Raw genomic sequence first — 13,878 nt, 5'->3', positions numbered from 1 at the left:
CATGCAGCTAATAAAGTTCAGAGTGCTCTGTACTACACTGTGTTTAAATTATTGTATAAATTTAGAGCTAGATGGTAGAATGAAGCTTATTATTGCTGTTCGCTATATCTGGGACAAACAGGACATAGGTTTATCTTACAGTAAGAATTTGGTAAACCTGTCTTATCACCCAGTCCCCAATTAGGAGAAATCAATCTCCATTAGTAAATTTGTGTCTATGGTTTAAATGTAGACCTGCCTAACAAAGAGGGGTGATCCAAATTTAGTAAATTTTCTTTGCACAAATGTTCAATGAGTATCTTCTAACTGCAAGGCACTGTTCTGGAACTGGAGATACAAAAATGAACAAAATAGAAATAACTCTTGCCCTTACACAGCTTTTTTTTTTCAGTAAAAGTAAACATATGATACATAAAATAATAGTCAACTGATAATATTTTAGGCAGTGATAAGTGTTGTGAAAAAAACTAAAGCATGGAAGGGAGATAAGGAATGTCACTTTTAGTAGTGATGGTAGTGGGGTGTGTTTGTGGAGGGATGGGGAAATGCATTTTGAAAAGAATATTCAGGGAAGGCCTCACTGAGGTGACATTTGAACCAAGACACAATTTTGGTAAAAGAGTGAACAAGGTGACTATCTGTAGAAAGAGCATTTTAGGCAGGTGAAACAGTCAGGACTAACACTCTGAGGTAGGAGCATGTGTTATATGTTAGCATCGCAAGGAAGCAGAGTATGAAATATGAGATATGGTCAGAGAGATGATTGCAAAGAGCCTTGTGGGTCGTTGCAAATAATTTGACTTTTACTCTGAATGGGGTGAGAAATAAATAGAGGGATCTGATCAGAAGAGTTAATGATTGTGCTTAAATATTAAAAGGAGACTGCCATGTAGAAATTTGACTAAAGAGGCAAGAGAGGTAGCAGGAAGAACAACAGGAGGCTACAAGAGTACTCTAGGTGAGAAATGATGGCAGATTCTGGTTCCAGGAATGGCAGAATAACAAGTATCAGATTAAAACCTCTCACAGATAACAAGTATAAACTCTGAAAAATTTTTTAATTTTAAGGCATATAAAGTGACTCGACCAGGCAGAAATGGCAGTGAAGTCAACCCTTAAAAGAAGGGAACCATGCTAAGTGAAATTGTGGATTTTCACTGGGCAGCAGGGTGTAATCTATATGACACCCAGCACTCACTCAGAAAGCATAGTCTTACTGACTTAGGGAGACAGAAGACAGAGTTTAGGGGTTGTAAAAGCAACTGAAACATGAGCAGATAAATGTCAGAAAAAAAAAGACAATACAGAGTAGAGGACCTAAAAATCTGCATATAAATTCCATGCAAGTCTTTGGATGATCTCTGAACTGCAGCAGGTGGACCCCATGGAAAACAATAGATTTAAAAACATAAAAACTGACTAGAGATTTTAACTAATTTGAAGTTTAAGTTCAGGTAAGTTAATTGCCTACTAGAATAACTGGATAACAGAATCCAAGAATCTCTGTAACATATCATCCACAATGTCTAGCACACAATCCAAATTACTAGACATGTAAAGAAACAGAAAAATGTGATTCACTTTAGAAAAAAGTAATCAATAGAAACTAATCCTAAGATGACCAGATATTAAAATTAACAGACAAGAACTTTAAAGCAGCTATTAGAAATATGCTCAGGGACTTAAAGGAAAATGTAGTCATAATTATTGTGAATCTCAGCAGTGAAATGGAAATGATAAAAAAGTGAAAGTTTTAGAATTGAAAAGTATCTCTCAAATGAAAAATTCACTAAGATGGGGTTAACAGTAAACTGGAGACAAAAGCAGAAAATTCAGTGACATTCAAGATAGATCAATAGAAATAATCTAATCCATGGAACAGATAGAAAAAAAACATGAAAAAAGTTTTGCTTTTTTTTAAATTACTAGAGTTTAAGTGACATATGGGAACAATATCAAACAGTGCAATATCTATGTAGTTAAAGCTACAGAAGAAGAGAGTACAGACCTGCACTACTGAAATAACAAGAGAAGACTTTCTTTCAAACTGAAGGGAAGTAACACCAGATAAAACCATAGACTTTCAGGAAAGAATGCAAAGCACTAAAATGGTAAACATGTGAGTAAAAGCATTTTTAAAATCTTTTTTATTTATTTAAAAATTTTCTCACTTTTTAAAGCAAATATTATTGTATTATTAAATTATGGAGTTTATAACATACATAAATAGAAAATACATGTGATGGATGACACAAAGGTAGCAGAAGGTAAATGTTGGAAGGCTCTTACATTTTACCTAAAGTTGAATAATATATACATATTTCTAAATTAACCAATAAGTTAAGGATACATATTGTAATCACCAGAGTAACCTCTAAAAAACAATTGCAAAGACGTGTAACCAAAGAGCTAATAGGAGTATTAAATGGGAATACTAAAATATATCTGATTAACCACTCTCCTCCCTCCAAAAATGACAGGAATACTAGAAATGGGGGGTGGGGGTGAATAAGAGACATAGATTACAGAAAAAAACAACTAGCAAAAATGGTAGTCCTAAGTTCAACTGTATCAATAAATACATTAAATGTAAAAAGGTATAAACACTCCAGTAAAAGGGCAGATATAATCAGACTGGAAAAAAAGTAAAGACTGCACTATATGTTGTCTACAAGAGATACATATTAACTATAAAGACACAGATAAGTTGAAAGTAGAAGGGTAGGCCGGGCACAGTGGCTCACGCTTGTAATCCCAGCACTTTGGGAGGCCGAGGCGGGTGAATCACGAGGTCAGGACATTGAGATCATCCTAGCTAACACAGTGAAACCCCGTCTCTACTAAAAATACAGAAAAATTAGCTGGGCGTGGTAGCAGGCGCCTGTAGTCCCAGCTGCTTGGGAGGCTGAGGCAGGAGAATGGCCTGAACCCGGGAGGTGGAGCTTGCAGTGAGCCGAGATGGCGCCACTGTACTCCAGCCTGAGAGACAGAGCAAGACTGCTTCTCAAAAAAAAAAAAAAGAAAAGAAAAGAAAAGAAAAGAAAAAAAAAACCCCAGAAAGTAGAAGGGTAGAAAAAGGCATACTATGCAAGCTGCAAGGCTAAGAAAATCGGAGTGGCTGTATTAATATAACACATAGTGGTCTTCTAGACAAGAACTATTACCAGAGATGAAGACTTTTCATAAAGACAAAACAAAGTCATCAGGACGACATAATCATAAATGAGGATGAGTATGCACTTAATAATGGAGCTCCAAAATGCATGAAGCAAAAACGTACAGAACTAAAGGAAGAAATAGAAAAATCTTCCGAGTTAGGAATTTTTAACACTCCCTTTCCAGTAATTGCAGAGCAGATAAACTAAAAGAAAATTAATAAGGGTACAGAAGACCTGAACAACCCTATCAACCACCTAAGCTCATTGATACTTATAGAACACTACATCTAACAATTCTAGAATACACATTTTTCTCCAATGTACATGGAACACTCACCAAGACAGACCTTATGCTGGGCCATAAGATAAATCTCAGTATACTTCACAGCACTTAGATCTTACAAAGTATATTTTCTGATCACATATAGCTAAATTAGAAATCAATAACAATAAGATACTTAGAAAAATTCCAAATATTTGGAATATTTAATATTACATATAATAATATTCAACATAAATTCCATATAATAAACATGAGTCTTACAAGATATTACAAGGGAAATTAGAACATTTCAAACTGAGTGATAAGAAAATACATCATATTTATGACATACAGCTAAGTCAGTTCTTAAAGGGAAATTTATCACTACAAATGCTTATATTTTAAAAAGATAAAAGATGGCCAGGGGCGGTGGCTGCCACCTGTAATTCCAGCACTTTGGGAGGCTGAGGCAGGTGGATAATTAGGTCAGGAGTTCGAGACCAGCCTGACCAACATGGTGAAACCCTATCTCTCCTAAAAATACAAAAATTAGCCAGGTGTGGTGACGCGTGCCTATAATCCCAGCTACTCAGGAGGCTGAGGCAGGAGAATGGCTTAAACCTGAAGCGGAGGTTGCAGTGAGCTGAGATTGCGCCAGTGCACTCCAGCCTGGGTGACAGAGTGAGACTCCATCTCAAAAAAAAAAAAAAAAAAAAGATAAAAGATTTAAAAATCAATGATCTAGGCCGGGTGCAGTGGCTCACGCCTGTAATCCCAGCACTTTGGGAGGCCGAGGCGGGCGGATCACTAGGTCAGGAGATCGAGACCACGGTGAAACCCCGTCTCTACTAAAAATACAAAAAATTAGCCGGGCGTGGTGGCAGGCGCCTGTAGTCCCAGCTACTCAGGAGGCTGAGGCAGGAGAATGGCGTGAACCCGGGAGGCGGAGCTTGCAGTGAGCCGAGATCACACCACTGCCTGGGCCACAGCGCAAGACTCCGTCTCAAAAAAAAAAAAAAATCAATGATCTAAGTTCTACATTAAGAAGATGGGGGGGTAGGGGGAGCAAATTAAACCCAAAGTAAGGTAAAGGAAATAATGAAGAGTAAAACTAACCTAATATAAGACAGATTAAGAATAAAGAAAATCCACAAAGCCAAAAGGTGATTCTTTGAAAGAATTGAGGAGGTTTTTGAAATGCTTTGCAAAAATTATTAAGAAAAGAAAGGGAGCAAACAGGAATTACCAGTATCCATACTGAAATATACCTTTCAGGCATTAAGGGATAAGGGCATGTTATGAACAACTCTATGCCAATAATCTCAACAATTTGAATGACGTGAAAGTGACACAAGTAAAATGGAACATAGCCTATATATGTTGAAGAAAATATGTTGATGCATTATCAAAAGAATTCCCACAACAGAGACTGCATGCCTAGGTGGTTTTACAAGCAAAGTCAACTAAACATTTAAGGAATAAATAATACCGGTCCAACACAAGCTCCTACAGAAACTAGAGGAAGAGAGAAGACTCATTTTATGAGGCCAGTATCACCCTGATAACAAAGCATCAAAAGAAGAGAAAATTGCTGGGTGCAGTGGCTCATTCCCATAATCCCAGAACTCTGGGAGGCGAAGGCGGGTGGATCACAAGGTCAAGAGATTGAGACCATCCTGGCCAACATGGTGAAATCCCGTCTCTACTAAAAATACAAAAATTAGCTGGACGTGGTGGTGCATGCCTGTAATCCCAGCTACTTGGGAGGCTGAGGCAGGAGAATTGCTTGAACCCGGGAGGCAGAGGTTGCAGTGAGCTGAGATTACGCCCCTACACTCTGGCCTGGCAACAGAGCGAGACTTCGTCTTAAAAAAAAAAAAATTACAGAACAATATCCTTCATGAACACATTTTTACAAAATCGTAGAAAACCAAATCCAGTAATATGTAAAAAGAATAATATTTCATGACCGAGCAGGATCTATCTCAAGAATAAGAAGTTGGTTTAACATTCAAAAATCACGTGATACAATTACCAGGATTAATAATTAGAATTAAGGAGAAAAAATATATTATCTTAATCAATACAGAAAAAGCCTCAATAATTTCAAAACCAACTCATGATTTTAAACAAACTAGGAATATAAGGAATTTTCTCAATTTGATAAAGGGCATCTATGACAAACCTACAGGTATTAATACCATCATGCCTTAATGATGACATATTACACCTTTTGCCCTAAGGAGCAAGAACAAGGCAAAGATACTCACTCTTGCTTCTAGTTAACATTGACTAGAGGGGTTAGCCAGTGCAATCAGGGAAATAAATGACATAAATGTTGAAAATTCAGAAGTAAAACTCTATTCACAGACAATATGATTATTTATGTAGAAAATCCTAAGGAAACTGTGGCAGACACACCCTAAGGCAGGGGTCTCCAAGTCCCAGACCAGGAACCAGTACCAGTCAGCAGGAGGTGAATGGCTGGCGGGCAAACATTACCACTTGAACCTCCTATCAGATCATCAGCAGCATTAGATTCCCAGAGGAGCATGAACCCTATTGTGAATTGTGCATGTGAGAGGTCTAGGTGGCGTGCTTCTTACAGGTATCTAATGCCCGATGATCTGAGGTGGAACAGTTTCATCCTGAAAGTATTCCCCACCTCCATCTGTGAAAAAATTGTCTTCCATGAAACCAGTCCCTGGTGCCCAAAACACTGGGGACAGCTGTGCTAAGGGACCCCAGTGAGTTATACCTTTATATAATCCCCTCTTCTTCAGTGTGCAGAACCTGTGACTTGCTTCTAGTCAATAGCATATGACTAAGGTGATGAATTGTTTCCATGATTATGTTACCTTAGGTAAGACTCTGTCTCAGCACACTGGAGGGACAGATTCTCCGGCTGGCCTTGAAATAAACCACTGTGTTGTGAGAGGTCTATAAGGTTCCACGGAAGTATTATTGGGCCAAGGTCATTCTGTCTGTGCACAGCAAGCCAATTGTTGTGATGACGGGTTTTGCACAAAAGTAAGAGTTTATTCACAAAGTAGCCAAGTGAGGAAGCAGGAGAACAAGTCACAAGTCAGCCTCCCTGAAGATGGGGTTTTAGGAATATTTATGGAATGGAGGAGCCAGGTGATCCAAGGTGTGGGAAAGGTGATTGGTGGACAGGAAATGTGAGATAATTGGGGTTTCTGCGCAAGTGTAATTAAGCTACTTGACTCTTCATGTGATGCATGTTCATAAAATGGTGGTGTCAGCATGATCCGAGGGTGGGGTTTTGGCTCTCTGACGTCAAAAGGTCACTCTTCGGTCACCCATACAGACCTGGAGTGGAAGGGTGGGTGGTCTCAACCAGCTTGAGTCGGAAAGAGCTGCTGCCTAGTTTCTGAAAAACAGCTTTAAGCACCTGTTGCTATAGTGACCCACCGTCAGAGATGTTATCAATGAGGAAGCTAGTGGGAGTTATGTATTGTTTGGCTTGCTAGTGGGAGTTTTAAGATCATCTAGAAGTAAGTGATTAAAAGCAAGCAAGGCCAGTATCCTTGACTGCATCCTGTAACCTTGCAAATTTTACATATTAATTATCATAGCTGCTGTGTGAATTTTCTACTGTTGCAAAACAACCACAAAATTAGTAGCTTATAATTGTAGTTTAGCTTACGGTTTCCATGGTTCAGCCTCTGGGCATGGCTTACCGGAGCCCTTGGCTCAGGGTCTCACAGGTTGCACTCCAGGTGTCAGTTGAGTTGCGTTTCTCTCTGGAGATCAGGGTCCTCTTCTGAACTTATGCTGGTGTTGAGAGAATTCAGTCCCTGTGGTTGTAGGGCTGGGGCATCTTGTTTTCCTGCTCAGCTGACATTTTGAGTGCAACCTGAGAGACCATGCCCAGAGGGCTCAGGTAAGCCATGCCCAGAAGGCTGAACCGTGGAAACCATGAGCTAAAACACAGTTATAAGCTACTAATTTTGTGGTTATTTGTTTTACAACAGTAGAAAATTCATATAGTAACTATGATAATTAATATGTAAATTTTGCAAGGTTACAGGATACAGTAAATATACAAAAATTAATTGTATTTCTGTATACTAGTTGCAAATAACCGAAAAAAATAGAATTTTAAGAATTTCACTTAAAATATCTTCAAAAACTATACAATTATTAGGAAAAACATATATATATATGTGTGTGTGTGTATATATATATTTTTAGATGGAGTCTCACTCTGTCACCCAGGCTGCAGTGCAGTGGCATGATCTCAACCCACTGCAAACTCTGCCTCCCTGGCTCAAGCGATTCTCCTGCCTCAGCCTCCTGAGTAGCTGGAACTACAAGCACATGCCACCATGCGTGGCTAATTTTTGTATTTTTAGTAGAGACGAGGTTTCACCATGTTGGCCAGGCAGGTCTTGAACTCCTGACCTCCAGTGATTCGCCCACCTTGGCCTCCCAAAATGCTGGGATTACAGGCATGATCCACCATGCCCAGGCATAAGTAATTTTTTAAAAAAGAAACATGCAAGATTTCTACACCAAAAATTACAAAACATGGCAGGGAGAATCTGAAGACCTAAATAAATGGAGAAATATACCATGCTGACAGCTTGGAAAACTCAAAATTAAAATGTGATTTATCTTGCCCATCATTCTCTTGCAGTATAAAATGTGCTGCACATCCTGGATTCCCTCTTCAGAACTGAGGCATTTCCTCAGCTGCTTGGAGTGTTGGCCACTGATGGTCCTCAGCTGAATTCCTTTCTTAGAATTGCTCTTGGCTGAAGAGAGCCCTTTGGGACAGGCTTCTTTCAACGATTGGTTGAAAGAAAATAAAGTCATAGCCCCCTTCCTTTAAGGTGGAACAATTCTGAAGGGTCATCTCAGCTTCAGAGCTCTCTATAGAATGGATGGAGGCCCTTGTTGCAACTGTGTTGCAGTTCAACTTCCCCCTCTGCCTAATCCTTCTTTCCTCAGGCCTCACAGGTATTGTTCATAAAAGCACTAGGTAATAAACTGCCTGGTTGTAAATAACAGAGTCTTAGAGTCTGTTTCCTGGGAACCTCATATAATAAAATACCTAAATTGATCCATAGATTTAAATGCAATTCCAATCAAAATCCCTCTAGATTGTTTTCTAGAAATAGGTAAGTTGATTATTAAGTGTATAGGAAATGTGAAAGACCTAGAAAAGCCAAAATAATCTTTAAAAATAAAAGCAAAAATAGAGGACACACACAATCTAATTTATAATCTAACTCTAAAACAAAAGAATCAAGCAAGTATGATATTGGCTTAAGATAAATATGGAATGGAACAGAATAGAGAATCCAGAAGTAAACCCAATTTGGCAAATTGATTTTTAACATGGGACCAATATGCCAATTTAATGGAAAAAGGAAAGTCTTTTCAACACATAGTTCTGGTACAACTGAATAAATACATAGAAAAAAATTATTTTCAACTTCTACTTTATACCATACACAATAATTAATTTGGGATGAATTATGGACCTACATGTAAGGGTTAACACTGGAAAGTTTTTAGAGAAAAAAAATAGAATATCTTTGCAAACTTAGAGTAGGTAAAGATATCTTATAGAGGATATAAAATGCAATAAACATAAAAAGAAAAACTGATAAATTGAATTTCATTAAAGTTAAAAACTTCTCACCAAAAAAATAGCCTTAAGAAAAAAAAAAGGCAAGCCATCAAAGAGAAAATATTTGCAATACATACATCCAACGAAGGACTTGTATCCAGAATATACAGAAGCTTCTACAGATCAATAATAAAAACACACACAACTCAGTAAAAATAGTGGGCAAAATATCTGAACAGACCATTATAAAAATATACCAATGGCCAACAGGCACATGAAAAGATGATCAACAGCATTTGTCATCAGAGCCATACTCATTTAAACCACAACGAGACATGCATCCAACTAAAGTTAAAATACTCAAGTGGCTTAAGGGCCAGGCATGGTGACTTATGCCTGTAATCCCAGCACTTTGGGAGGCTGAGGTGGGCGGATTGCCTAAGGTCACGGGTTCAAGACCAGCCTGGCCAAAATGGCGAAACCCCCATCTCTACTATAAATACAAAAATATTAGCCAGGCAGGTGCCTATAATCCCAGCTACTCTGGAGGCTGAAGCAGGAGAATCGCTTGAACCTGGGAGGTGGAGGTTGCAGTGAGCCGAGATTGTGCCATTGTACACCAGCCTGGGCGAAAGAGTGAGACTCTGTCTCAAAAAAAGAAAAAAATGCTTAAGGTAAGTGCTGGTAAGGAAGAACAATTGGAATTCACATACATGACTACGGGAATGAAAAATGGTACAAAAACTTGGGGAAAACTGACAGCTTATTAAAAGTTAAACCTACCTCTACCCTATACTTTCCTAGTTATAGAGTAACTTTCTAAAATAAACTACTTATACATGCAACAACATGGATGCACCACAAAAACATGGTGCTGAACAACAACAAAACAGACACAGAAGAATACATACTTCATGATTCAATTTTTTTTATGTTCAAGAACAGGTAAACTAACTTATGATGATAGACATCGGCACAGTTGCTTATGGAAAAGGTGAGCATTGACTAAAAGTTATTAGTTATTAGTTCATTTTCATACTGCTATGAAGAAGTACCTGAGACTGGGTAATTAATAAAGAAAAAGAGGTTTAATGGACTCACAGTTCCACATGGCTAGGGAGCCCTCACAATCATAATGGAAGGTGAAGGAGCAGCAAAGGCATATTTTACATGGCGGCAGGTAAGAGAGCATGTGTCGCGGAATTGCCCTTTATAAAACCATCAGATCTTGTGAGACTTATTCACTATCACGAGAACAGCACGGGAAAAAACCCACCCCCGTGATTCAATTACCTCCCGCTGGGTCCCTCCCATGACATGTGGGGATTATGGGAGCTACAACTCAAGATGAGATTTGGGTGGGGACACAGCCAAATCATATCAGGGTCATTGGGAACCTTCTGGGGTGATAAAAATATTCTGTATCTTGAGTTGGTTGATAATATATACATTTATCAGAACTCATTAAATTATAGAATTAAGACCACTTAATCTCACTGTATATAAAGTGAGGTTACGTTTAAAAAATCCATAAAAAATGCAGAATCCAGCAAGCACATATGCTTTTTACAGCAAGTATGAGTTAGCAATTCTGAAATTATTTTATGTGTGAGCAAATGAACATTTTATGTGTAAGCAAATGAATGAAATGAGTGAGCAAATATGCGAGCAAATGAATTATTTTATGTGTGAGCAAATTAGCATATGAGTTAACAATTCTGAAATTATTTTATATGTGAGCAAATGAACATGAAAACATATATATATATATATATATATTCACTTATGTATATAGAGGATGGTGGGAGCCAGGTTTCTCACTGCTGGAGAAGGCAGTTTCAAATCTGGACAATGGAAGGACTTGAATGGATCCTGCAGCATTGAATTAGAATTGGGAGTATCTGTATGAACTTACGTTTTTAAAGATAGGTAGATAAGTACATGATAAAGGTAGGTAGATAGATGATAGATTACATGATAGATAGATAGATAGATAGATAGATAGATAGATAGATAGATAGATACAAGATAGATGTTTTCTAATTTATGCCTACTGAGAAGGCCTAGAAGCAATAGCTCCTGTAGCAATGAGCATACAAAGAGTCCATAGCTTTGTTTCTAAATACTTTTCTCTACTTGAAGGAACCAGGGCTCTTTGCAGAAGTAGCTGATTCCAAGACTGGGGCAGGAAAAAGACAAAATGAGCCTGGAACATCATGCCAGAAAGTAAGGAAGAGCTTCAAGATAAATAGGAACATAGTAAAAGGACATAGGAGCCAGTTTAAAAAGGCTATCACTAGCCAAATCTGGCTCAAGAGAGAATCAAAATGTATTGGAAAATGTAAGGAATATAATGTGCTGAATAAGATGAGTCATTAAGTATACATGGATATAAATAAATATGTGATACATAAATAAATGGGAGAGAAAGGAAAGCTCTTCTGTACAGAATAATAGCAACAGATAAGTGTAGAAGAAATACTGGAATTTGAAAATTACCAATGGAAGCTAAAATTAGTGGTTGAGAATTTCATGAGGAACAGCATATTTATATAGTCTTTAAGAATCTTCTCACAAAGTATTTGTTAATTATAAAGGGATGGTGGCTCATGCCTATAATCCCAGCACTTTGGGAGGCTGAAGCGGGTGGATCACCTGAGGTCAGTAGTTTGAAACTAGCCTGGCTAACATGACGAAACCCCGTCTCTACTAAAAATACAAAAAAAATTAGCTGGGTGTGGTGGTGCACACTTATAATCCCAGCTACTCAGGAGGCTGAGGGAGGAGAATCCCTTGAACCTGGGAGGCAGAGGTTGTAGTGAACCAAGATCATGCAACTGAACTCCAGCCTGAGCGACAGAACAAGACTATCTCCAAAAAAAACCAAAAAAACAAAAAAATTATAAGGGGAGAAAAAAATAACAACACTGAAGAACCAGGCAGATACCACTTTAATCAAGTAATCAAGGTTCAGAATTAAGTATATATATGTGTGTTTATGTGTATACCCATGTGTATGTGAAGGGATAAGTATATGAGAGAAGGAAGAAAAAAGAGGTGAGAGGGAATGATGAAGCAACTAAAGCAAAATATAAAACATTGGTACATCTAGGCAATGGGTATATGGAAATTCTTTGTACTATTTTGGCAACTTTTTAATACATTTACAATTATATTGAAATAAAAGAAAATGATGGCTGCTTGACCGCAGTGGTAGGGGTGCATGTCATAAGAAATAGTCAGATTTCTGAACATATTTCAAAAATAGAGCCCAAAGGATTTGCTGACAGCTTGGCTTTGTGGTGTGAAAAACAGAGGGCCATCAAAGAGGACTCCAAGGTTTGGAACTAAAGCAAATGGAAGGAAGAAGTAAACATTTAATTTAGATGGGAAAACAGCGGGTGGAGAAAGTGTGCGGAGGTGGGAATCAGGATGATGTAGGACCTAGGATGTTTGAGCCCTCTATCAGCCATCCAAGTAGAGCTGTTTAGTAAGCCATTGAAATACGTATCTGGAGTTTGGGGGAGAAGTCTGAGCGCAAATATAAAGTTGGTAGTCATCAGTTTATTTAAGGCCATGAGATGATTTAGGAAATTAACATAGAATACTGGATTGAGACATTCTTGATAAAGACCTGCCTACTCTCAATCTATAAATAGTATGTAAACCCACAGTCTGTATTTAGCTATTTGCATCCTCATAGAGGAGTTCAATATCTTCCCCTAATTTATTCAGTTACATTTTCTAAAACAAGTATTTATTATTTTCAGTATGCAAGGCACCATCTCCATATGCTTATTATGCAAGCGCCAACATGTCTATAAGATTCCACCTAGGTGATATGAATTAGTAGGTAGCAAGAACAAACAATCTAGAGTCATATATCTTATTCTGCCTATGCTGCCTAACTGTCTCATAAAAATTTATTGCCCTGATAAACTCCAAATATGTTTTAGGTAATATTGTGCAATGCCTTTGCAAGAGAAAACACATAACTCTATTTTCTCACCACTTCTGGGAGAGCAAGGGACAAAGCTTATCACTATTTTGTTCACTTGTTTTTTAAAAATAAATCTACTGCTCATGAAAGGTTACAATAAATTGGAGAAAACTTAACCCAAAGTCCCCTAGAAGTGAGTTTTCTATGTCAAATCAACCCATGACCTCTGTGAGGCATTGCCTTCTCAAACTAAACAGTTATAGAAAAATTTATTCAACCCTTTGGTTGTTTTGGCTTCTTTTTTTTTTTTCCCTCACCTTTCCTTTTAAATTTTATTGTAAAATTAAACACTAATACAGAAAACCACACTTTTCAAATGTGTAGCTAACTGAATTATTATGAGACAAACACCTCCAAGGTCATGAAACAGAACTTCACCACTTGGCTTGGAAACCCCTTCAGTGTGCCCAGCCCAATCACAGTCTCTCCCTTCCCCATAAATAACCACTATCCTGACTTGTTCCTCTGGTCTCTGTATTTCCTGCCAATAGGAAGCTGAATCCAGAGACAGGGTCCGACTCAGGTTCTATTCGCTTGACAAATTTATAGGCAGTGTTTTTGAAGACTATAGAGGCACATTGTATCTGGTTGTCTCTGTGATTTTAGAAACTGTTGATACTTAAAGCCTATAGCCACTCATTAGAGGTTGCAAAATGGTGATATTCTAGTTCTATCATTTCTTTTTCATTTATTAGTTAGAATACTTTCATAAAGTGACACTTCCTTTTATCCACTATTTGTTTATAGAGTAAAACGTTTCATATAGGAAATGAAGGATGAATGTTTGGTTTTTTGGCTCTATTTACCAAGATAATGATTTCATTTCTTATCATCTTCCAAAACTAATAATTGCTTTTTT

This window comes from Theropithecus gelada, chromosome 12 (genome assembly GCF_003255815.1).
Source record: "Theropithecus gelada isolate Dixy chromosome 12, Tgel_1.0, whole genome shotgun sequence".
Lineage (NCBI taxonomy): Eukaryota > Metazoa > Chordata > Mammalia > Primates > Cercopithecidae > Theropithecus > Theropithecus gelada.
This window is presented reverse-complemented; position numbering follows the sequence as displayed.